The sequence below is a fragment of the Anabrus simplex genome, chromosome 1 (genome assembly GCF_040414725.1).
Source record: "Anabrus simplex isolate iqAnaSimp1 chromosome 1, ASM4041472v1, whole genome shotgun sequence".
NCBI lineage: Eukaryota > Metazoa > Arthropoda > Insecta > Orthoptera > Tettigoniidae > Anabrus > Anabrus simplex.
The window spans coordinates 579,597,744-579,623,266 of record NC_090265.1 but is presented as its reverse complement, the minus strand read 5'-3'; the positions used below and the strand labels follow the sequence as shown (position 1 = coordinate 579,623,266).

Here is a 25,523-nt window from a genome sequence, read left to right as displayed (position 1 = left end):
ATGAGAATTAATCTAAATTGTTCCTCGTGGATGGGGCTGCATTCCCCTACCCTGTTAACGAGGTCTTGATTGAGCCAAATAAAACACCTAGTGAAATGCTTTTTATTGTTATTTCACTAAAGATCTAAAGAAACATTGGCTATTCAAAACATGTAGCCACTTAAATGTGAGGAGAACTTGTCTATTTCTTTCTTTTACAATAGGTTTTATGGCGACAATGGGATAGGAAAGGGCTAGCAACTTTGGCTTTAATTAAGGTGTGAAAATGGGAAACCACGAAAACCACCTTCAGGGCTGCCGACAATGGGATTCGAACCCACTATCTCCCGAATGCAATGTGATCACTACGTGACCCAAACCACGTAGCCACTTGCTCGATAAGAACTTGTCTGAGGACCTGTGTTATTACAGTAACTCTTGTAATGTGCGTCATCGTATTTATTTGTGTCTTTAGCAGGTATTCCTCTGCTAGCCGGATGCTCACTGTCAACGCCAGGATTTCAACCTAGGATCCATGAATGATGCAGCTCCCATGAGTGTCGCTCTCACCATTTCAATTCCGGCAGTGGGCTAGTGTGAAATCGACAATAGTCCCTGATGGAATTGTGTTCAAGCATGTTTCAGCCGGCCAGAATGATCTTAAAGGGAAGAGCGCTGGCTCTCTGAGTCGAGTTTGATCTCGGCTCAGTCTAGTGGTATTTGAAGGTGCTCAGATACGGCCTTATGTCGGTAGATTTACTGACACGTAAAAAAACTCCTTCGGGTTGGAATCTAGCACCTCGGCGTCTCCATAAATCGTAAAAGTAATTAGTGAGACATAAACACCAATATGGTATTATTATTATTATTATTATTATTATTATTATTATTACCGAAAATGAAAATCCACAGCCTATTTCCAGTCATTCGACCGGGTCAGGAATGGAATGAATGAATCCCCCATCTAGCGGCGAGGATGGGAATTGTGCCTGCTGCCGAAGCCTGTCGCACTCCTCTGGGGCAATGATTAATGAATGACAGATGTAATGAAATGATAATAGAGAGTGTATTATTATTATTATTATTATTATTATTATTATTATTATTATTATTATTATTACTGAAAATAATAATTTAAAGAAGTATCATTTTTCAGTATAAACCAGTCGATGACCATCATGATATTTTATTTCTATTTATTCAATATTTACAGTACCTCCACGGCATGCCAGATACCAACTCAAGGAAAGTCGAATATACAGATAACCAAGCACTGATATATGAAAACAATTATCTCACGCACTACGAGAATGCACTGATATGACCTTGGCGTATTAAGTGACTACTTTTGTAAATTAAGACTCCAGCCAAATTCATATAAGACTGAGGTTACAGCAATTCATTTACGTAACATGAAAGCACACATGAAGATGACGGTAGAGAGGTAGATCGAAATTCCTCGAAACTACTCCCCAATATATCAAGGCGTAAGTCTTGATCGGTCCTTGTCGTCCAAACAATTTTGAACCAACCTCTTTAAAGAAACTCAACTCAAGCGAAAATCTCCTGCACGAACTAGCAGGAACTAGGTAAAGAGCAGATGCAGATACGCTGCACACTGTTGCTACACTCGCCCTTGTGTATTCGGCTGTTGAAAATTGTACTTGGGTGTGGGAAACAATGTCCAAACAAGAAAACTTTATATCCATCTAAACCAAGCCGTGGGAATTGCAACTAATTCCGTCAAATCCATTCCCATTTCGTGGTTGACTGTTTCAGCGAATATAGCTTCTCCAGGTATCAGAAGAAAAACAGCTAAGGTGCAAATGTTAAAGAAGACGAGTACATCAAAAGCTCTTGTGTACTGCTCTGTAAGAAACACCAGGTAAACGTTTAAAATCCTGCTAACCCTCATGAACAGATCTTAACTCCATCCGCACTTTCACTGTTATCACCAAATGGAGAGAACGATGGGGTGAAAATCCACCACATAACGCCACATGATTCAAGACTCAACAAGGAAGGTTTAAGGATTTCATCTCGCCCGGCACAAATGATCGAGACAGGGCAGGACTACACTTTGAAAATATGAGGTTTCCATGAAAGTGCTGCGTGTGACTGCAGAGCAATGGATCAGACAATGGCACCCATTTCATGCATTGTAAGATTATCTGAGGGTTTTACATGAAGTGACCCCTAGTGCTATGGACTGTTTGTTAAATTTAGACGTCAATAATAATAATAATTGCACTGGGAGGCACACCCGCCCGTTCATTTAAATCAAGCGCCTGGAAGAACGCTATCTGCCATCCTAAAATTGCAACAACTAATACAAGAAATTTGGACTTTTCTCTGCAGATGTCTCTACCAAAAAACTTAGGTTATGCCTTCTGGTATGAAGAGGGACAATAAAAATGTCAAAGTAATTGGTTATTTTAAGGTTTACTAAACTGAGGTGATTATTCTTTGTTTTCGGTCTGTTAAAGTTGACAATACTTTGATCTCTTCCCGCCAACTTAAGATGCTGGCCAATATAATTTTTTATATTTATTTTTCAGCCAATCAAATTTTCTCTAGTATTTATTTAATCACCCAATAAGAATTGGGGGGGTGTCGGGCCTTAGCCCAGAGCTCTCAAGAACCTTCCTCTCGGGTATAAAAACTGGCACATTTTCGACCAGCTGGTCTTATTCATCGCTACAGTCTAGTGTGTGTGTTTACAAAGGAGGCGGGTTGCCTCGTCCTCGTCCATCTTCGAGCAGTCCATCAGCACAAGGTAATGGCAGTCCGGATTTTATTAAGTGATAGTCTTTGAAAGCTATCTGGAAGGAAAGGTTTCCTGCCTTTACTAATGTAACTTTAATTTTCTAAAGTGTAACTTTCAAACAAGTCAAAAGAAGTTAGCCGAAATCAGGGAATAGAGCATGTGATACCCTCTCGGTTTCCGTATCAACTTGATTTTGAGGTGACTATAATTTTGTATATTTTTTTTAGTTTGAAATCCTTGTAATTTAAATATTCTCTCCATCTAGTCACCTCGGTAGTATAGGCTTAGCCTCTGTAACTTCGGGGCAGAAACCCAAATAGGGTTTTAATCTTTTAATTGCAAATTTCAAGGAGTGCAAGTGTCCGTGTCCGCATCATTTTGATTTCTGGGCCAGTAGCTTTCATCTGTTGTTTTCAACAACGGCCCGGTAGGCTGAATATTCGATACCCCTGTGAAATTCTATTTCATTCCTTTTGTGTAAAGATGTTAGACTGTTGAACATAGAAGACAGTGAATACTGTTGGAATTTGTAAAATGTAGGAAATTGATTCCTAAGTGTAAATTTTATAGAGCATAGATGATCTTTCTATTCAGGTAGAGGTGTTCGTATAAACATTGAATGAGGCCTCTGGAAGGCTGTAACGTTGTAATGTTTGGAGAGTGGTCTCCTAGATAATTTTGTGGAGCAAAAGAGTGTTCTTGGAAGAATGTGTATTTTGAATACTTTGTCTCCTGGTGATGTAAAAGAAATTGGGAGGTTCGTCTCCTGGACTGTTCTTAGAAGGAGCCGCAGCGTTCTTGGAGAATGTATAATTAGGGAGCTGCAAGCTCAGGTTTGCTAATGTGTTATTTGTTGATTGTTCTGATTTTCTAAACGTTGCCACCTAACTTGTAAGCAAATGTTGGTACCTGTCTAACTTTGAAAAGAAACAAAAAAGGAGAAGGAAATATAACATACTCTAATTTTAAAGTTTTAAAGTAATCTTCTTTCACCTCTGTCCACCACAGTATCCCCATAACAATTATTATTATTATTATTATTATTATTATTATTATTATTATTATTATTATTATTATTATTATTATTATTATTATTATTATTATTATTATTATTATTATTATTATTATTATTATTATTATTTACAGTATTTAATTCGACCAACTACCTTCAACTCAGCGGGGCATTCCTCCTCAATAACTCCGTCAGGCAAATTTCAGAAGCTGGACACACTCAATCTGCCTAAAATTGTCAAAGAGCATTGGTCACACGCTCAGTAATTCGAACGAATAACCACTTCGAGGATGATCGATGGACTCTTGAATTGGGATTTAAGTTATTCGTGGCATAACCGAAAATTGAACCTACGTCAATCGAACAGATAATTAATGTGTAACTGATAACCGCCGATAGTGCTCAGACTAAACTATTTGGAGAATGTATATATTTATTCACGATGTTCACTACATCTCTAAAAGAAAGAAAGTGAAAAGTATGTCTATGGTAACCTTCCAAACATGCTTTAGTTTGGAATGATCAGTAACTGACTAGTGCTAGGAAATGGAAGGTCGATACGAATAAACAACTCATAGTCTAGACTACAATACAGTACATTATATTCTCGATAGGAAATAGCCTCTCCGTATTTCAAGCTACCGTATAGGCAGAACTATTAGCGTCATTCTCTACACATACATCTCCTCTCTTCTCCTGTATCACAATGTGCAGAACACTCCTCCCAAGACCTCATCGGCCATTCGGCCACAAGAGGAACGTGCCATGGATTTTCTCTCTGAAAGATTACGAGTGCCAGTTACTTGGTGCATCTTATTCGCAGATGACAGAGGATGGAAGATGAAATAAAACTAATTGCCGATCCCAGGATGTATAGAAACTGAAAACATTAAGATGGATACAGATAAACTCCAGACATTGACAAGTAGCTAAGATCCATGGCAGTTTCGATTTAGGGATGTCGCAGGCTGCAGGCTGGGTGGTCGAACAAGAAAAGGCAGTTCAGTGTGCTCTGTGACAGAAGAATAATTGTTTCATTTAAATGAAGGGAAAAGGCTGTAATAGCACTGTAAGACCTGAAATGGTGTAGTATACGGAGCAGAGACATGGGTAACGATGAAGTCGGATGAATTCGCCGAAATGAAATGCTGCGTAGAAATGCGGTGTTTCGAGGAAGGACTCAATAAGAACTTCATAAAGTGTTTGAAATAACAAAACATGTCCGTGAGAGACGTCTTTCCTGGTATGGTCACATTATGCGCAGGGATGACAACTATGTGGGAAGAAATGTGGTTCACATGAAAGCAGAAGAAAGAAGAGTGAGGGGAAGTCCGAGAAGAATATCTTTAGACTACGTGTGTGAAGATCTGACGAAGAAACATATATCAGAGAACGATGTTTGGGGCAAAGGCAAACGGGAATGTCTTTCCAAAAGCGTCGAGTTCGCATGAATAGGGTAAGACACAGAAGTTTTGACACTTGATACAGTGATAATATTCAGCAGTATTGCTTATTACACGTATTTTAGGTTACATTTACTTATCACATTGGTTCCCAAACTATTTAGACCAAGGACAACCTTAAAACTTGGAAGCATTCACAGACAAGTTAAGATTATAAAATTAAATGAGGCATGTGTTACCCTACCTAAGGCCATAGCTATCGTCATTTTTTCACATTTCAATAAAGTACTTAGGTCTATGTCAACAAGATTATATAACCTTAAAACTTCACATCATAGATTAGCTATTCCATCCTATAGCTTGGAAATAAAGAGGCAAACAAGAAATATTGTGCAATTTCTTTATTATATTGAAAGAAAATGGACTCTAAATTTGAAAAATATAAAATTTATGACATCAAGCATATTGTAACTTAATATGAACAATCAAACTGCACTTTAGCCATCATCTCCGTGATATGTGATCTCATTTCAAACTCAAGTCATTCACACTACAGTGACTTAAGAAAATTATTAGAAATTAGTTTGGCAAACGAAATTACTTGTAATTTAAAAATATATTAGAATTTCCTACTACTCATATCTGATTAAATGAACTTAGATTTGTGATGGTAAGACATTGCGCGTTATCTGTAAACTCCCTGAACACTCCGCAAGGATGCTCCTACTCGAAAGTGTTCACTGAAGACCTGCTTTAAAATGTGAGGGATTTAGTAGTTGTTGGTTCATATTTAGATCTACAGATACGTTTTATGTATATCATCAGCTTTGGCAGACGTTAGGTACTCTAAGTGTTTAGTGTGCAATATAACAGAGGCATCTAGATCGTTGCATATATCTGTAAGTGGTGTAAATGAGAGGAGCTAACATCATGAAGGAACTAAATGTAAATTTGGTCATTCGTTTTTATTTTCTCAGGGAAGTTATTCAAATGTAAACACGATACAAAATGACCTACTGTGTAACCTACACGAAGAATGTTCTTTCTCTAAACGCATAGCGAAGACCACTGGTCTGTACTTGACAAGCTACTTGGCACAATCCTCCGCACCGCTAGAGGACTACAATTTTGTTCATGTCCATTTTTATCATATTCATTCACCACTTCTTTGATTGTCTTCTCGGTCGTAGTCACTGAGGGACGATGTCGAGCACAGCATTTGCGATGGAATTATCGGCAAATATGGAACATATCAGTAAACAGGGTATCATGTAATGTTCTAAGTATAAAACTGCATGTGAATTAACTCTGTAAAAATTATATCTTAACAGTGTTCGCTTTATTACTGTGAGTTTCAAATGAGACACTATACGCCAATATCTAGTCAAAGTCACTTTAAAAGAAATATATATGCAGGTGTCTAGCAATATTTCATCATTTTGTAAAGTTTGCTGAATATGGTTCTGTATGACCACATTTTCACTGAGAAACTCTCCTGTAGTATAGGCTAGTTAGGATTGTTATTGTTAAGGCGCGAGATCATTGATGATGTAGTCGAAGATCCATTACTGGTTCGTGAAACGTTTGCGGTTGAGGTACCAGAACGGCTGCTTCTCTGGGGGCCATGATGCCACTGTCTTGTAGATGTCTTTGTCGACTCCCTCTGGCACAGACTCTCCAGGAGATGAACTGGGCAAGTCTCCACCAAACCTATTCTCAGTATCACTGTCCTCATTCTCCATCAAAAACTGACGGTGCACCTGAGGATAAACCACGGGGTTAGGAACGTATCCTGGCCTTCGCTGAGCCATCGTAGCAGCCACCAAAAGACCTCCAAGGACCACCAAGACAAATGTAGTTCTCTGTAAAGAAGGAAACGTACAATGAAATACATCTTAATTTCTTGTCTTGATGATGATGATGATGATGATGCTTGTTGTTTAAAGGGCCCTAACATCGAAGGTCATCGGCCCCAATTTCTTGTCTATTATTACTGCTATTTCAATCATCCGTTATAGATGGTGAGTTACACCTACTACGTGAGATATTGTTTCCTAAGTGTGTAATAATAATTTCGTGTGGCTATTTCTAGCCGATTGCAGCCCTTGTAGGCAGACCCTCCGATGAGGGTGGGCGGCATCTGCCATGTGTAGGTAACTGCGTGTTAATGTGGTGGAGGATAGTGTTATGTGTGGTGTGTGAGTTGCAGGGATGTTGGGGACAGCACAAACACCCAGCCCCCAGGCCACTGGAATTAACCAATGAAGGTTAAAATCCCCGACCCAGCCGGGAATCGAACCCGAGACCCTCTGAACCGAAGGCCAGTACGCTGACCATTCAGCCTACGAGTCGGACTCCTAAGTGCGTGAATTTATTGTTTTATGTATAGTCACTCAAAAAGGAATGAGCACATGGTATTGTATGTTCCTCGCATTTGACATTTTATCAGACTTAATTTTAATTATTCTTTCTTTCTTTCTTTCTTTCTTTCTTTCTTAATCCGTTTACCCTTCAGGGTTAGTTTTACCCTCGGACTCAGCGAGAGATCCCACCTCTACCGCCTCAAGGGCAGTGTCCTAGCACGTGAGTCTTTGGGTCGGGGGATACGACCAGGAAGGACAACCAGTTCCTCTCCCAGGCGGCCTCACCTACTATGCTGAACAGAGGCCTTGTGGGGGGATGGGAAGATTGGAAGGGACAGACAAGGAACAGGGAAGGAAGCGGCCGTGGCCTTAAGTTAGGTACCATCCCGGCATTTGCCTGGAGGAGAAGCAGGAAACCACGGTAAACCACTTCGAGGATGGCTGAGATGGGATTAGAACCCTCCTCTGCTCAGTTGATATTCCGAGGCTGAGTTGACCCCGTTCCAGCCCTCGTACCACTTTTCAAATTTCGTGGCAGAGCCGGGAATCGAACCCGAGATAAACACGCTAACCACTACACCACAGAGACGGACCTTAATTTTAATTATTATCTAAATATAATTCACCTCCCATGTAGATAAAATCTTTGTGGATACCCACAACAAACATTATCTTTAGGTTCAATTGATTCTGAGAAAAGTGTGCCTACGATGAACTTATACAATACCATGCTAGCATTCCTTTTCTGAACAAATGAACAAATGTACATAGCTGTTAACATTCATTCCCATTAGGCGTCAGTCCCGAGATCTCTGAAATGCGTGGTTGGATTTCAAGTGGCGCTGAGTGATATAACGAATAAGCATGGCAAGTAAAATATCGTACTAGTTCATCTTGTAAAGATATGTACAAATTTTTAGCGTTAACCAAAGTTAAAGTCGTGTGTTACATGTTACCTAGTGAGTCAGTGTGGCATCTAAAAATCGCTGGGCTGCATGATTAAATGCCCGAGGAGGGAGTTGGGAGTGAATGTGTTACGACAATAGGGCCGTGTACTCAAAGTCCTTAAAACAAGTCAGTATATCTTTCAGGGCAATAAGCCGGTTATCCGTCGTCCTACAAAACAAGCAAGCGTAGGGCTATAGTTTTACGTGACTGTTGCCAAGGGAACTCTAAGTTTTGTGTGGAATCCGAACCACAGCAATGAGAATTTTAATTTTAAAATTTTCACCTACCTTCACCAGGATCTCTCTCGTCCTCTTAAAATCGTTAGTTAGGAAGCATATGGCCAAGGTAGAGATGGTTATTATTATTATTATTATTATTATTATTATTATTATTATTATTATTATTAACCGACTCCTTGGCTGAATGGCCAGCATTGAGGCCCTCTATTCAGAGGGCCCCGGGTTCGATTCCCGGCTAGGTTGGGGATTTCAATCGCGTCTGAATAATCCTCCTGTTTCGGGGACTGGGTGTTTGTGTTTGCTCCTTCACTTTTCTCTTCATATTCAGACAACACACGATACTGCCAACTATAATAATTTCGTGTGGCTATTTCTAGCCGAGTGCGCCCTTATACGGCAGACCCTCCGATGAGGGTGGGCGGCATCTGCCATGTGTAGGTAACTGCGCGTTATTGTGGTGGAGGATAGTGTTGTGTGTGGTGTGTGAGTTGCAGGGAAGTTGGTACATCACAAACACCCAGCCGCTGAGCCATTGGAATTAACCAATGAAGGTTAAAATCCCCAACCCGGCCGGGAATCGAACCCGGAACCCTCTGAACCAAAGGCTAGTACGCTGACCATTTAGCCAATGAATCGGGCACACTACCAACTACCACAAAAACACGCAACAGTGATTACATTCCTCCATATAGGGATGGCGACAGGAAGGGCACCTAGCCGTGACACAGGGCCAAATCAACATGTGCTACACAGTTGACACCCTCGACCCCACAAGTGTGAGAAAAGCGGTAGTAGAAGAATAAGACTATTATTATTATTATTATTATTATTATTATTATTATTATTATTATTATTATTATTATTATTAACATTCGAATAAATATTGTCATCACATAAAAATTTCGAACGGGGTTGTGTCGCGGTCACGACCGGAAGTTTTGATGTGGACTATGTAAGGCGTGATAAGTATTGTCGAAATAAAGTACCTAGTAATTGGGTTTGAGTTCGGCCGCGCGGTGTAGGGGGCAACGCGTCCGTCTGTCACTCGGCGGCCCCGGTTTCGATTCCCGGCCGGGTCAGGGGTTTTTAATTGTGATTAATACCCTGGCCTGGGGACTGGGTGTTTGTGACGTCCTTAATATTTCTTTCCTCACACACAACATTCCACACTACCGCCATTCCAATTAGGCTACATGCAGGTTCATACAATATGGTGCCAGTAGGGGCAAAAGATCCACATGGCTGGACGCCCCGAACAAATAGCATTTATAGAAAGAAAAACAAAAATGTTGGGTTTGAAATGTTATTATTGACATTTTATTTCTTGATTGTAAACAAATTTACACATTTTCAAAATTTACACTCAGCCACACAAAAATTGGCCGTTGAAGAAGATGACTTTCATTCAAAATCCTGTCCGACTCGTTGGCTGAATGGTCAGCGTACTGGCCTTCGGTTCAGAGGGTCCCGGGTTCGATTCCCGGCCGGGTCGGGGATTGTAACCTTCATTGGTTAATTCCAATGGCCCGGGGGCTGGGTGTTTGTGATGTCCGCAACATCCCTGCAACTCACACACCACACATAACACTATCCTCCACCACAATAACACGCAGTTACCTACACATGGCAGATGCCGCCCACCCTCATCGTAGGGTCTGCCTTACAAGGGCTGCACTCGGCTAGAAATAGCCACACGAAATTATTATATATTCAAAATCCTCTTGTTTTGGTTAGTCCACAACAAAGTTAATAAACAATGTTAACGAAACAAAGTTAATAAACATGTAATAAAAACATTTCTCAACATGTTAATAAACATTTGTTAAAAACTTCTTCAACATTGTGTCCACACCAAAACAGATTTTTGTAAGGTAAAAAGGAAGGAAGAAGAAAATACAACTGCGGCTTTCATTATTTTAGTGAGTACTTTTAGACAAAAATGCAGATGCGAAGTGTGGCAAAGAAAAATATTGGAAAGGCTAGTAGAATTAAGTTTGGAGAGAACACTTATGTCAGAACTTTTAATCCATGATGCAACAGGCTTTCAAAATTTTCTTGAGAATGCCCCCACATGATTTTCAGTTCTTGTTGACAGTAATTGGGTCTGAAATTGCAAGTAATGATACAGATTATCGGAAATCCGGCTCCACTAATGACAGACTATTTTCCTTTGGTATAACTTTAAATAAGATTCCTAGCAACTGGTGGCTCCGACATTTCACTCACATACTTGCTTGTCTATACCCTAGAGCAGGGCCTCTCAAACGCCCAAAATCTCACGCGTGCAGAGCGAGGCGCAAGAGCCCCGTGCACTGTGCATCGGTGCCGCTCGGCATGACTCGGATCAACGCTTCGTCTCTGGGCTACTCGGCTAAGCTCGGCTCTACTCGGCTATACTCGGCTCAACTGAGCCCGGATTTGGAGCGCTACGGCGCAAGTGGGGCAGAGGGAGACAGGCGGAGCGAGCGAGACAGGAGTGAGGAAAGAGAGAGTAAGCGCTATTGCTCCAAATTGAGGAGTGGGGTGTCTGCACTCTGGTCAACCAAGCCAAGTCGTCTTTTGCACCGTGCACAGTGCATGCACCACGCGCATGCACCCTGAGAGGCCCTGCCCTAGAGTATCAAAACAAGCAATTTTAGTTATTGTGCCTGAGGTGTTTGAAGCTTTATACAACAATCTCAAGGTATTGGTAAAGGTACGACATAAAGAAAATCTTCATTTAACCTGGTTAGGAGAGTATTATTCTGATGATATACAAGCTATTGTGGGAGGTTAGGTTATTCAGCGAGGAGCGAAGCTGGAAATGAAACTACATTAGAACGCAGCTAAAAGAATATCATGCCAAATTAAAGGTACTGTATATTAGAACTTTCGTTTGAGATCTGATAGTCAATTTTAGAAGGAATAAGAAATCATCGTATTCCGCGCTACGAATTTGCGTGGTCTAATTGCGTCCTTGCGCATGTGTGAATCGAAATGTTAACAAAAACACGAAAAGTTAATGAAAAGTTTCATTTACAAAAGTTAAAGATATTTTGTTTATCAACATGGTCGAAAAGTTAAGGAACACGCTATTTTGTTCACTAACATACAGAAATGTTCATGAACATTGTACATTAACAATGTTCATTAAGAAAACGAAAACATCTTGGTGTGGACGCACCTTTAGAAATAAAATGAGCATAATGTGCAGGTGGACGGCTTCCAAGTATCATCTCTTCGACCACCGACAGGGACGTAACTTTGGGGTCTGCAGGGCCTGCGATGCAGACAGGCCCGGGCCTTTAAGGGGACCCGGAGACTCCTCGCGAAAAAAAAAAAATTACATGTAAATAAAAAATATTACACGGAAATAATCAGGGCGATTTTGTAGAATTAGTCGAAATAGTTTTTGTTTACCATTTGTACGTAAAGGAATTGCCGCTTAGTTGCATCTAGCACCAGTTTATTGTGTTGAGTGTAACACAGAACAGCTGTAAACAATGCTTGCCCTCGCCGTCTCTCGCAACACCGCAACACGCTCGTCACAAAATACCTGCACCAAATTATTGAAAAATAATTATTGCAATGAAAATTGGTAACAGAATATCATATTTTATTTATAAAATGATACCTGTCTGTTGTGTAGTGCACCTAAGATCGTATTTTGCAGAACATGTAATAACTGTTGTCACATATTTATTCCACAGAAATGTACAGTATAAGCAAAGCAGTTATATCCGTACAGACCATGAAGGCCCCTAAAGGGGTGGAAGGTAAAGAATTCCACTATCCTTAACCTCGGCGCTTTGTGGGGTAGAGTGGTTAGCTCTACTCCCGGCCACATTTGCCCCCAGGAATTAACCTGGTACTCATTTTTTGTGTAGACTGAGTGAACCTCAGGGCCATGTGCACCTTCGGAAGTGGAAATCTCGTTTCTTAAATTCTACGACTTCCTGTCGTGGAATCGTACCCACGTCCTTCCGAGTGAACCGAGCACGCCTTTACAGCCTCGGCCAGGCAGCCCCTACAGAAATGTATAAGGCCAGTCAACTCAATTTTGACTGAGTTATCTTTGCGTGTGAAGTTAAGATACTAGGCTTAACAGTTCTGCGGTTTTATATTTCAAACTTTTTTGAACAGTTTTTAATTTAATTTTGCTCGTAAATGTTTCTGTGTTGTAATCAAATAAATTATAATAACCTAAATTTCCGTATATCTTGCAGAGTACAGTTCTGTAGTTACTGAAAAATGAAACCAATTAAAGTCAAGCACGAACATCTAACTGGTTCATGGTTGGTAGTTCAGCAGCTTAGGCGTTAAACCACGGAGGCAGTCAAATGAAACCGATGAAATAATAATCTTACGATAACGAATAATCCCTTTGATAATATAACTCGACAATGTATTGCATTATTTCTACCTGCTGTAATTACATTTAAACTTTATGAAAATCCACAGCCTGTTTCCAGTCATTCAACCGGGTCAGGAATGGAATGAATGACGCCCCCATCTAGCGGCGAGGATAGGACTTGAACCGGCTGTCGAAGCCTGCCGCACTCCTCTGGGGCAATAATTAATTAATGACAGATGAAATGAAATGATATTGGAGAGTGTTGCTGGAATGACATATGACAGGCAAAACCGGAGTACCCGGAGAAAAGCCTGTCACTCCTCCGCTTTGTCCAGCACAAATCTCACATGGAGTGACCGGGATTTGAACCACGAAACCCAGCGGTAAGAGGCCGGCATGCTGCCGCCTGAGCCACGAAGCCTTACGGAATTTCAAATATGTGTTTATTAATATATATTTATTTTTGTTAGTAGTGTAATTTTCTGCCTCTTACGCTAAAGTCCCGGGTTCGATTCCCGGCCAGGTCAGGGATTTTTACCTGGATCTGAGGGCTGGTTCGAGGTCCACTCAGCCTACGTGATTAAAATTGAGGAGCTATCTGACGATGAGATAGCGGCCCCCGTCTAGAAAGCCAAGAATAACGGCCGAGAGGATTAGTCGTGCTGACCGCACGACACCTCGTAATCTGCAGGCCTTCCAGCTGAGCAGCGGTCGCTTGGTAGGCCGAGGCCCTTCAGGGCTGTAGTGCCATGGGGTTAGGTTAGTAGTGTATTTTTCAGTCTGGTAATGTTCCTTTTTTTAAGGCTATCCAAAGGATTTGTGTAGATTGTTCCGTACAATGCAAAATGAGTTCAATTTTCATACATAAGTATCTTTTGATATTACCACAGTCCTGATATTATGTATATTTATTTCGTGTGTACCCGGTAGTCGGTATAGGGTGTTTTCGTATGTGCGAAATGTAAGTTACTGCATGAATTCCATATTACGATCTCCTCGTCAAGCTGAGGAGCGCCCACAACATGGCGGTACGCTCATGGACATGTCTTCCCCAGTCACACGCTTCTGCGCAGCCAGCGGTGTGGGGCCTTGCTTTTCCTCAACCCAGGTGAAATCGCCGGTGCGAGCTGGTTCACTACTGGATGTCCTTCCCGACACAAATCCTATATCTAGGGATATACACACTATAGCCTGTTTCTGTTGGTGGGGGGTAGTGTGTGATGTGAGTGTATGAGGAAGTGTGTATTGAGACATAACTACCCAGTACACGAGTCAAAGGAATTAACCAGACGTAGCTAAAATCCTCGACCTAGCTGGGAATCAAAACCGGGGCCCTATGAACCGAAGACAACGGTGCTGACTATTCAGCTAAGGAGACTTCTCATGTGCTCGAAAGTTCACCTATTCACAAGCTGAATAATTATATGTGTTGAACGAATCTTTTTCCACCTTCAAAGCAACGAAATCGTCGAGTAGACGAAGGACGACAACGAAGTTATAACTCAAGTTATTGTTCTATTGGAGCATTTTGGTATCATCTTCAAGCTTTAATTCCAGATGAAATTCCCAATTACTGCAAGAATATCCAAGCTAATATAATCACACTTTATTTTGCCAATTGGCATTATATTTTTCATTTTTTAATAAAATAAAGAAAGAATGTCACATTATTTTCAAGTACCTAGGATGCTGGCTAGCGCAAGAATGGAATCCTGAGTAGAAACATAAACCAGAATCGGAATAGCTTGAGATGTAGGCCTACTTCTGAAGTTAAAACATTTAGTATGCATCCCCCGCCGCCCATAGCGCAGCAGCCCCGAAGGGCCGTAGCCTACCAATTGACCGCTGCTCAGCCCGAAGATCTGCAGATTACGAGGTGTCGTGTAGTCAGCACGACGAATCCTCTCGGCCGTTATTTTTAGCTTTCTAGACCAGGGCCGCCACCTCACCGTCAGATAGCTCCTCAATTGTAATCACGTAGGCTGAGTGGACATCGAACCAGCCCTCAGATGCAGGTAAGAATCCCTGACCTGGCCGGGAATCGAACCCGGGGCTTTCGGGTAAGAGGCATGCACGCTACCCCTGCGCCTCGGGGCCGGTTTAGTATGCATCCGTAACCTCATATTCGAAACTTTTTGGCGTTTTTGTGAAGTGTTAAAATGCGATGTCGGGGCTCATTTAGCCTGCTGAACGCTGAACACTAAAGACTTTGACGATGAACCGATTGCTAACTTAAAATGTGGTTATATCGCAGAATACTGAATAGACCGCGTCACCGACGCGGAGGTATTCCGCCGTGCCGGGAATTCATCAGAATTTAACAGTCAGTTTAAAGGTCTACCGAGAGAGTTGGCTACGCGGTTGGGTCACTTATATGTGAGCTTACTTCGGGAGATAGAGGGTCCGAATCCCACTGTCGGCAGTCCTGAAGATGGCTTTCTGTGATTTCCTATTTTCATATCAGGCAAATGTTGAAGCTGTACCTTCATTAAGGCCACTGTCGCTTCCTTCCCAGTCCTATGCCAACGTCGTTATAAAGCCTGCCTGTGTCTGTGAAACGTGAAACAATTAGTAAAATCCACAGGTCTCCAGAGTCGCTTTTCATGCACCTAATTAGACCTAGCCAGAATAGTACGAACTCCCAAGAAATCAATCGCATTTGCTGGAATATTTTAAAGTGTTTTCGAAAATAGCACAAGTCACATTAGTAGTCGTTAATCCAGCTCCCAAGATCAGTTTCTTCTCAAAAACATTTTTAATATAAATTATTTTGTATATTTGAATGCTATCATATCCCTGTCAAGATAGTAGGCTCGAGACTAATATCGTTCACAACGTTTAATCTCGTACGATTTACGGCTAACAAATGCGGCAACACAAAACTATATCGATGGAACATGTCGTTGGTATCAGCGTGTATCTCATTGGTTTATCGTCAGTCTTCCTACTCTAGGACAACTGAGTCTCCACCTAAAAAATGACGTGTTTTCAGAAGAGGCCTTAGAGCGCCACCCGAAACAAAAACTCCAGCGATATCATAATAATATTCTACATAAGATAAAGCTTGTGGTGAAGATTCGAACCACCTTCGTATATCATATTATTTTTCCCGTGACTTATTTAGTTAACAATGGCTTAATTTCTGAGATGTCTCATTTCTATTCATTCCCGTCCTATTCATGTCATCCATGACTCAGGTGGTTGAACGTTTACCTTTTACGGAGGCCAGGTTCTTTTCTGCCGTGTCTCAATATTTCTCGGTCATTTCCATCACAGTTTCACCACATACTCTTTTTTATGCTGGATCATGCATGAAAGTGACCATCACAGTGTATGTTGACTTTTGTACCTAACCGGTGTTTCATTTATATGCTCAAGATGTCAGTATATGGAACTATGCAGTAGATATGTTGTTTTTCAGTTTGTAACATGTCTGTTTATGACACAGAAAGTGAATACATAATATTTTCTTGATTGATTTAGACTTGAAGTGTTATTTTATGGTGTATGTAGACTTTAGTGTCCGACTAGTGTTAAGAGTTGACTCTTGTACGGAAGAATCAGTATCAAAAAATATACCTTGTTCCGTGCTGTATTCTTTCGAAATAAAAAAGAAATATACTCTTTAAATACAGCGGTTCTCGTCATATTAGCTCCCAGCATCACTGTAAGCCTTCTTTTACTTGTTCAGAAGTCCGACTCATTCTCTGAATGGTCAGCGTACTGGCCTTCGGTTCAGAGGGTCCCGGGTTCGATTCCCGGCCGGGTCGGGGATTTTAACCTTCATTGGTTAATTCCAGTGGCCCGGGGGCTGGGTGTTTGTGCTGTCCCCAACATCCCTGAAACTCAGACACCACACATAACACTATCCTCCACCACAATAACGCGCAGTTACCTACACATGGCAGATGTCGCCCACCCCCATCGGAGGGTCTGCCCTAAAGGGCTACACTCGGCTACTAATAGCCATGCGAAATTAAACTTGTTCAGAAATCTTCGCACTGTGATGGGATGAACTATATTGCCACTAGTATTTGCGACATCTATAGCCAACTCCGTAGCTGTAATTCGGGGATCGGCATTCACATTTCTAATGATGTGTCCGCGCTCCCTGTTAGATAATTTTGGTGGTCGTCCACATCTACCTTTGTTTTCTACACTTCTTCGATCATTGTAGTTTCTTATAACGGTTTGGACACTTGCATGACTCCTTCTAACATCTACATACACCCCCATTTTGTAGCAAGTTGTGTACAACTATGGATACACAGAGGTGGACGTGCAACTCTATGTCTGCATCCACGTCCACAACATAACCCAAGGTCGTCAGACCAGTATCGTGCAGTACAAGAGTGATAGATTCAACAGTGTGTGTTTACTGCGGTACAGAAGTCAACATACACTTCCAATCTGTCGTCAGTTGTAGGAGAGACTTTGCAGTGAACACATCGAAAGCGGTGTGGTTTCTTGATGCAGTAGACGTGTATTGCAATACATAATTTGATCACGTAACATGGATCCAAAAAGAACTGAAATACCACTGGAGGTGAGGAAAAATATCACTGAAGGCTCAGTAAAAAGGGCTTTTCCCCATTTTTCCATTTAGTCTAATTCACTAATAATGCTCATAATATGCTCGAAGTATAAACGTTTTGGGTAGTTTGCATACAGTTTTATTCAAAACAAAAGGAGGGGTCCACAACGGTTAGTGGATTCAGACATGCCTAGTCCTGCATCAGCAAGAAAGTTAAACAGAAAAGAGTGGTTTGGGTCTCGTAGCTGTCAGCTTGCATTCGGGCGATAGCGGGTTCGAACACCACTGTCGGCAGCCCTGAAGATGCTTTACCGTGATTTTCCATTTTCACGCCAGTCAAATGCTGGGACTGTACCTTAATTAGGCCCCGGTCGCTTCTATCCCCCTCCTAGCCCTTTCCTATCCCATCGTCGCCATAAGACCTATCTGTTTCGGAGTGACGTAAAGCAAATTGTAAAAAAAAAAAAAAAAAAAAAAGAAGGAAGAAAGACCTAATAGTCCATGGAGAGAAAGTTCTAAGTGCTTCTGGCTACAAAAGTCACCAGTAAGAGTTTTAGGAAACACTATTTAATTAAAGTTCACCCTCTGAAGTACAATTCCCTGTGTCTCTGTAGTTATGGCGTTCAAATCGGATGCCCTAAAGATCTACCCCAGTACCTTGGTGTCACGCTGTTACGTAACCCCCACCCCCCACCCACCCACTTCCACAACTGAGACGCCTTCAAGCAGCAATTTGTGAATGGAAGAAAAGCAATAACCTGAAGTTCCCGCAACAGCTACGCATCCAAGAAACTGTGTTCAGTTCAACAGCCTTTTACCTTAAGTCAAGGAAACCATCCAGATCCATTACCCAGCACGAAGGATTTAAGATCGATGATGCGTGGAAAGGCAACATGAAAGAGCATCCAACTTCAACCACCAACATTTTTGACGACCTCACACATCTGCCAGGACTGCAATTACCTAAGGAAACTTCGTGCCGATTGAACTGTTTCAGTAAGGCAACACTGCACAAATGGTGCATCATCGACTTCCCAGTCAGGGACTACGTTATGGAGGAATACCCTGGGATATCTTTTTAAAATAGCCGGAATTAATCGATGGGTGCCGCACGAAGAGCAGTACAGTAGACGAAGTCGCTGAACATCGAACGGTTCTATTCTTGACCGGGTCAGGGATTTGACCGCGTCTGGTTAATTCCTCTTGCTCGGGGACTAGGAGTCTGTGTCCGTCTCAATACACATCTCTTCATTCATGTACCACACTGCCAAACGCCACAGTAATATTCAATAGAGAATACGTTCGTCCATATAAGATTAGCATCAGGAAGGACAGCTAGCCGTAAAACTTCGCCAGGACCCACATGTGATAACATCGCACACATGTGCTCTCACCAGGGCGTGGGGAAAGGATTGGAAAAAGAAAGATGACGCTAATAATAATAATAATAATAATAATAATAATAATAATAATAATAATAATATGCTGCCAGCTGTTGTGTATAGGCACTTTAATATGACGCTATTTAGGCTGCCTGCGTATCCATTTCAGCGTTCCGTTTTACTCTACCAGGTGGCAGAGAAGCTATGCGTCCATTGGGCGATCTATGTCCGATTTTTATTAACTTTGTCCGGTAAACACCGAATGTGTAACCAGAGGTTTTTTATATGCCGACATTGTTTTGTTTTTTGTAGGTACTATTTGCTTTACGTCGCACCGATACAGGTAGGTATTATGGTGAGGATGGCCTAATTTAAGGTATAATCCTAGCATTTTCCTGGTGTGAAAATGGGAAATCACGGAAAACCGTCTTCAGGGCTGCCGACAGTTGGGGTTCGAACCCACTATCTCACGAATGCAAGCTCACAGCTGTACACCCCTAACCGCTCGGCCGAATGGATATTTTCCATCCTTCAAAAATCTGACTACCTGTGCCAGGTTTGAATCAGCTACCTTGGTACATATTCGGAGACCGGTGCTCTACCACTGATCCACAGCGGAAGCAATGATGATAATAACAATAATAAGAATAATAATAATAATAATAATAATAATAATAAAGATTACAACTATTTGCAGTGTATTTAAGAATGGTGTTATCGTTGTGCAAATGTTACGTATTTAAGTGCTGAAATGACTTCGAGCTATTGAGCATTGATGAATAGACAAATGAATATAAGACTCTGATAAATGAATACTGCCCCAGCGGCTCCCAACTTTGGAACATGTGTTGGCGACCACGGGGCCCTTAGCTGAGTTCTGGCATTGCTTCCATTCAGTTGTGCCAGGCTCCTTACTTTCATCTAACATATCCGACCTCCGTTTTTCTTTTCCGACCTCGACATTATTAGAGCATTCCAAGCCTTGGCAGTCTTTCATTTTCACGCTTTCGTGGCCCTTGCCTTGCTTTGGCCGATACCTTCATTTTTTAATGTGTCGGACCCCTTCCATGTTTTCCCTCTGATCAGTGTTAACAGAAGATGGTTGGCTAGTTATACTTTCTCTTAAAACAATAGTTACCACACCACCACTAAATGATTACTTACTTTATAGCCTACTTCTATTGAATTCTGTTCCGTACCTCTGACTTGTTGGCATGTCCAAGCTGAGTTGTAAAATGGTTTCTCCACTGTTGTGTCTCACATGTTACCTCTTAAAACTTATAACAGACTCTAAGAACTACTTCCCAGGTCAAGGCGCATTATTAAAGTATCTCCCCAAGACATATTTATTTTAAATCTTAGTCAGTGTGTAAATGTTTAAGATGTAATTTAATTTCGATTCATATCTTATCATTAGGAGCCGATGACCTAGATGTTAGGCCCCTTAAAATAAAATAATAATAATCATCATGAAGACATTACCAAAATCAACCTCCCACCTAACATTCACTTGGCCTCTCCTCACAATTAAACAAGACTATGAATCTGGTAGTGATACTGAGGAGTAATTCAAAAGGAAGTAACAGACTTACCATCGTGAAACTTTCGTAGACGAGCTGACACGAAGAATCTGATCAGAATGATGACCCACCCCTGAAACATCTGGTTATATATCACGTGGTAAAGAGCCTGGTGCGGCTATGCGGTTGGGAAATCCGATCTTCACATCGTGACGAATTGTATTCAGTGATATCATCGCAACATGTTGTAAGATAACTGACAATGGCAGACAGCTTGACGATTACTCGTCATTGTTTCTCTAGGAAACCACATTAATATGCATTAAATGCAAAATACGTCACGGAAAAGTAACATCTTCCAGATTTCAGAGAATTTGATCGTCATATACAGAGTTACAGAACAAGTGTGGAAGGCTAAATAGACGCGGTACGCGTAGTAAGAGCGAAGTAGGAAGTCAAGAGTCGTCCAGGTGTAACTATAACACATATAGGCGCAATGGATTTGCGCCAGAATTTTGTTGGCTCAAGATCAGCTCACTGATAACGAATATTATGATTTTTTTTAGTTACTTCTTTCTGGCTTCACAACTAGTTTTTTTGTTAGGGAGAATGATTTTAAGTTGGTATGTATGTTTTGTTTGCGTATAGTTTACTTATAGATGCCGGCCCCGCGGTGTAGGGTTAGCGTACCTACCTCTTACCCTGAGGCCTCGGGTTCGATTCCCGGCCAGGTCAGAGATTTTTACCTGGATCTGAGGGCTGGTTCGAGGTCCACTCAGCCTACGTGATTACAAATGAGGAGCTATCTGACGGTGAGATGACGGTCCCAGTCTAGAAATCCAAGAATAACGGCGGAGAGGATTCGTCGTGCTGACCACACGACACCTAGTAATCTGCAGACCTCCAGGCTGAGCAGCGGTCGCTTGGTAGGCCAAGTCCCTTCGGGGCTATTGCGCCATGGGGTTTACTTATAGATACAGATACCTTATGAAATGGAGGTTAGTATTTTTGTTCATGGTAGTCCTACTTTTTATTTTTGTACAGCTATTTTCACATAGCCTTTTACTCGTGTTCACTATGGGGTAGTAAAATAACTAACGATCGCAGAAGTAAAGAAACACAAAATGCATGCTAGCACAACCAAGGAAGGCCTTTCTTAAGAAAAGAAATTTGCTCACTTCGAACATTGATATAAGAATTAGAAAGATGTTTCTGAAGACTTTCGTCTGGAGCGTGGCATTGTATGGAAGTGAAACATGGGCGATAACTAGCTGAAAGAAAAAAATTGAAGCGTTTGAAATCTGGTATTACAGAGGAATGCTGAAGGTGAGATGGATAGATCGAATCACGAATGAGGAGATAATGAATCGAATTGGTGAGAGGAGATCGTTGTGGCCAAATTTGACGAGGAGAAGAGATAGAATGATAGGACACCCAGGACTTGTTCAGATGGTTTTTGATGATACTTGTTATCTAAAAAATAACATATGGAACCTATTCTCTAACACTAATCATTTCACCTTATAAACCTTGTTTAAAGGGGCCTAACATCTAAAGTCATCGGCCCTCAGATGTTTTTTTCGAGGGACGTGTAGGGGTAAAGAACGATAGGGATAGACCAAGGCATACATATGTAACATATGTAAAATATGTAAATAAGTCGACACTGAAAAGTATGGCTTCATTCTTAACAAGGTATAAATATCACATTAGAGCAGATGTAGGATGCAGCAGTTATGTAGAAATGAAAAGGTTAGCACAGGATAGAGTGGAATGGAGGGCTGCATCAAACCAGTCTATGGACTGATGACTCAGACAACAACAATCAACGGACGTTATATATGTTCCAATTCTGTTTTGTCTAATGCCATTTAAAAAAATTGGATACACAGCTTTTAACAACAACAGTCTACTATGCCGTTTACATAGAAATCAAATCAATTTATTTAAACTTGTTTTGGTCCTTAATTATTTAAATATACATAACAATATAACGTGACAGAAATTTTAAAATGCTAGCAAAATATTTTTGCTAGTTGTTAAGTAACTACAGTAACATGACGTCTTACCATAGACTATTAGACTGATAGTCCGTCTGGGTTTAATAAGTGGGACGGGAGGTTGTGTTATATAAATTTTCTGCCACGAAACATAATAAGTTGTTTCTACAAGCATATTCTCTACATGTTATAAAGTGGCCCAAATCCAAAACAGACTTGAGCATAAGTGGTTCAAAAGTGTCGTGCAGTCCAGGTATATGACTCAGATCCTTGCCTCCAACATATATACACTACTGTGCAAAACTTAAGGACGAAAGTAACTTTCGCAGGTTGTGTCACTGCCAAGTAACATAGCTCGATGAAACTTGAACCATACATAGGCAGAACTTCAACAGTATGGTACGGTAGACAACTGAAAGGAATATGCGATGCGACGAACAGAAGTTACACTTTTATACACAGACAATAAAGTACACGTAAGTCACTGCCACTCATGATGGTCCCCTGGACATCACAAAAGAAGGTTCATGGTTCTTAAAAGGGTGTGTGATCACTAAGTACGGCGATGCATGCTCTGCAACGTGTTGTCATGCTAGCCACAAGATTGGTAAGGAGTTCTTGTGGCAGGGCATTCCATTTCTCCATCAGCGCGGTTGAGAACTACTGGATGGTCGTTGGTGCACTACTCAGACTGAATCTGCTCTCGTCTGAGAAGAGCACGCGACCCCGCTCCTCGTCGTTCCAGACCTGATGTTCTTGGCACCATCGCAAACGGTGCCGCCGATGTGCGGGTGTCAACGGAACACAACGTAGTAGTCGTTGGGCAAACAGACCATCCCGAGGCAGTCACCGCGTCACTGTGGAGCGTGAGATTGGGGCTTTGCAGTCCTGTTAAATGTGGCTGCAATTGCACCCGCTGTTTGACGTGAGTCTCTTCTTGCCTGTTGCACAATGTAGCGGTCATCTACTGCTATAGGTGACAGTGGTCGACCTCTCTTCTCCTTCGGGCAGCAGTGCTTGTGCTTCGGAATGCTCCCCATGCACGTGAAACAATGCTGTGAGCAATACCAAACTCCAGGGCTACACTCGTCACACTTCGTCCTTCTTTCAGTTTCCCAGTGACTATTCCTCGTGTGAAGTCATCCAAATGTTGTCTCCGGGTCATGTTGTAATGAATAAGACCACCGCAGTGCACCGTAACAGCTCGCTGATTGACTCACACACTCTTGTCCCGTTCCTTCAACTGCATCGTTTTGTGCGGCCAGACCCATTTGGCGCTATAGTTGAGCTCACCTCACGTCAGGTCTCTATGCACGTGTGTGTGTGTGGGGGGGGGGGGGCTCTGGCATAATGTTATCGCACTTTCATTCATTTCCACCGAGTGGTTGATATGTTATGTTGCTTTATCTGTCTCGTCCTTCAGTTTTGCACAGCAGTGTAGTTCATACACGGGAAGAAATCGCGAAGTATCTTATTTCAAGACGCGTTGCAGCTTTCTCAGGTTTAAATCTAATTCGTTTCATATTCAATCTGCATTTAGGGCAGTCGCCCAGGTGGCAGATTCCCTATCTGTTGTTTTCCTAGCCTTTTCCTAAATGATTTCAAAGAAATTGGAAATTTATTGAACGTCTCCCTTGGTAAGTTATTCCAATCCCTAACTCCCCTTCCTATAAATGAATATTTGCCCCAGTTTGTCCTCTTGAATTCCAACTTTATCTTCATATTGTGATCTTTCCTACTTTTATAAACGCCACTCAAACTTATTCGTCTACTAATGTCATTCCACGCCATCTCTCCGCTGACAGCTCGGAACATACCACTTAGTCGAGCAGCTCTTCTTCTTTCTCTCAATTCTTCCCAACCCAAACTTTGCAACATTTTTGTAACGCTACTCTTTTGTCGGAAATCACCCAGAAAAAATCGAGCTGCTTTTCTTTGAATTTTTTTCCAATTCTTGAATCAGGTAATCCTGGTGAGGGTCCCATACACTGGAACCATACTCTAGTTGGAGGTCTTACCAGATACTTATATGCCCTCTCCTTTACATCCTTACTACAACCCCTAAACACCCTCATAACCATGTGCAGAGGTCTGTACCCTTTATTTACAATCCCATTTATGTGATTACCCCAATGAAGGTCTTTCCTTATATTAACACCTAGATACTTACAATGATCCCCAACAGGAACTTTCACCCCATCAACGCAGTAATTAAAACTGAGAGGACTTTTTCTATTTGTGAAACTCACAACCTGACTTGTAACCCCGTTTATCAACATACCATTGCCTCCTGTCCATCTCACAACATTATCGAGGTCACGTTGCAGTTGCTCAGAATCTTGTAAATTATTTATTACTCTGTACAGAATAACATCATCCGCAAAAAGCCTTACCTCCGATTCCACTCCTTTACTCATATCATTTATATATATAAGAAAACATAAAGGTCCGATAATACTGCCTTCAGGAATTCCCCTCTTAATTATTACCGGGTCAGATAAAGCTTCACCTACTCTAATATTCTGAGATCTATTTTCTAGAAATATAGCAACCCATTCAGTCACTCTTTTGTCTAGTCCAATTGCACTCATTTTTGCCAGTAGTCTCCCATGATCCACCCTATCAAATGCTTTAGACAGGTCAATCGCGATACAGTCCATTTGACCTCCAGAATCCATGATATCTGCTATATCTTGCTGAAATCCTACAAGTTGAGCTTCAGTGGAATAACCTTTCCTAAAACCGAACTGCCCTCTATCGAACCAGTTATTAATTTCACAAACATGTCTAATATAATCAGAAAGAATGCCTTTCCAAATCTTACATACAATGCATGTCACTTACTGGCCTGTAATTTTCAGCTTTATGTCTATCACCCTTTCCTTTATACACAGGGGCTACAATAGCAACTCTCCATTCATCTGGTATAGCTCCTCCGACCAAACAATAATCAAATAAGTACCTCAGATAAGGTACTATATCCCAACCCATTGTCTTTAGTATATCTCCAGAAATCTGATCAATTCCAGCCGCTTTTCTAGTT

General features: G+C 41.4%; 1 long non-coding RNA gene across 1 annotated transcript; it reads right to left on the bottom strand.

Moving 5' to 3' along the window:
- Positions 1 to 6,111: 6,111 nt before the first annotated feature.
- LOC136870389 (uncharacterized) lies at positions 6,112 to 20,637 on the bottom strand. The gene is made up of 2 exons (XR_010859757.2): positions 20,553 to 20,637; positions 6,112 to 7,023 (listed from the first exon to the last, which is right to left on the bottom strand). It is a non-coding gene; the product is annotated as an uncharacterized lncRNA (long non-coding RNA).
- Positions 20,638 to 25,523: the final 4,886 nt, after the last annotated feature.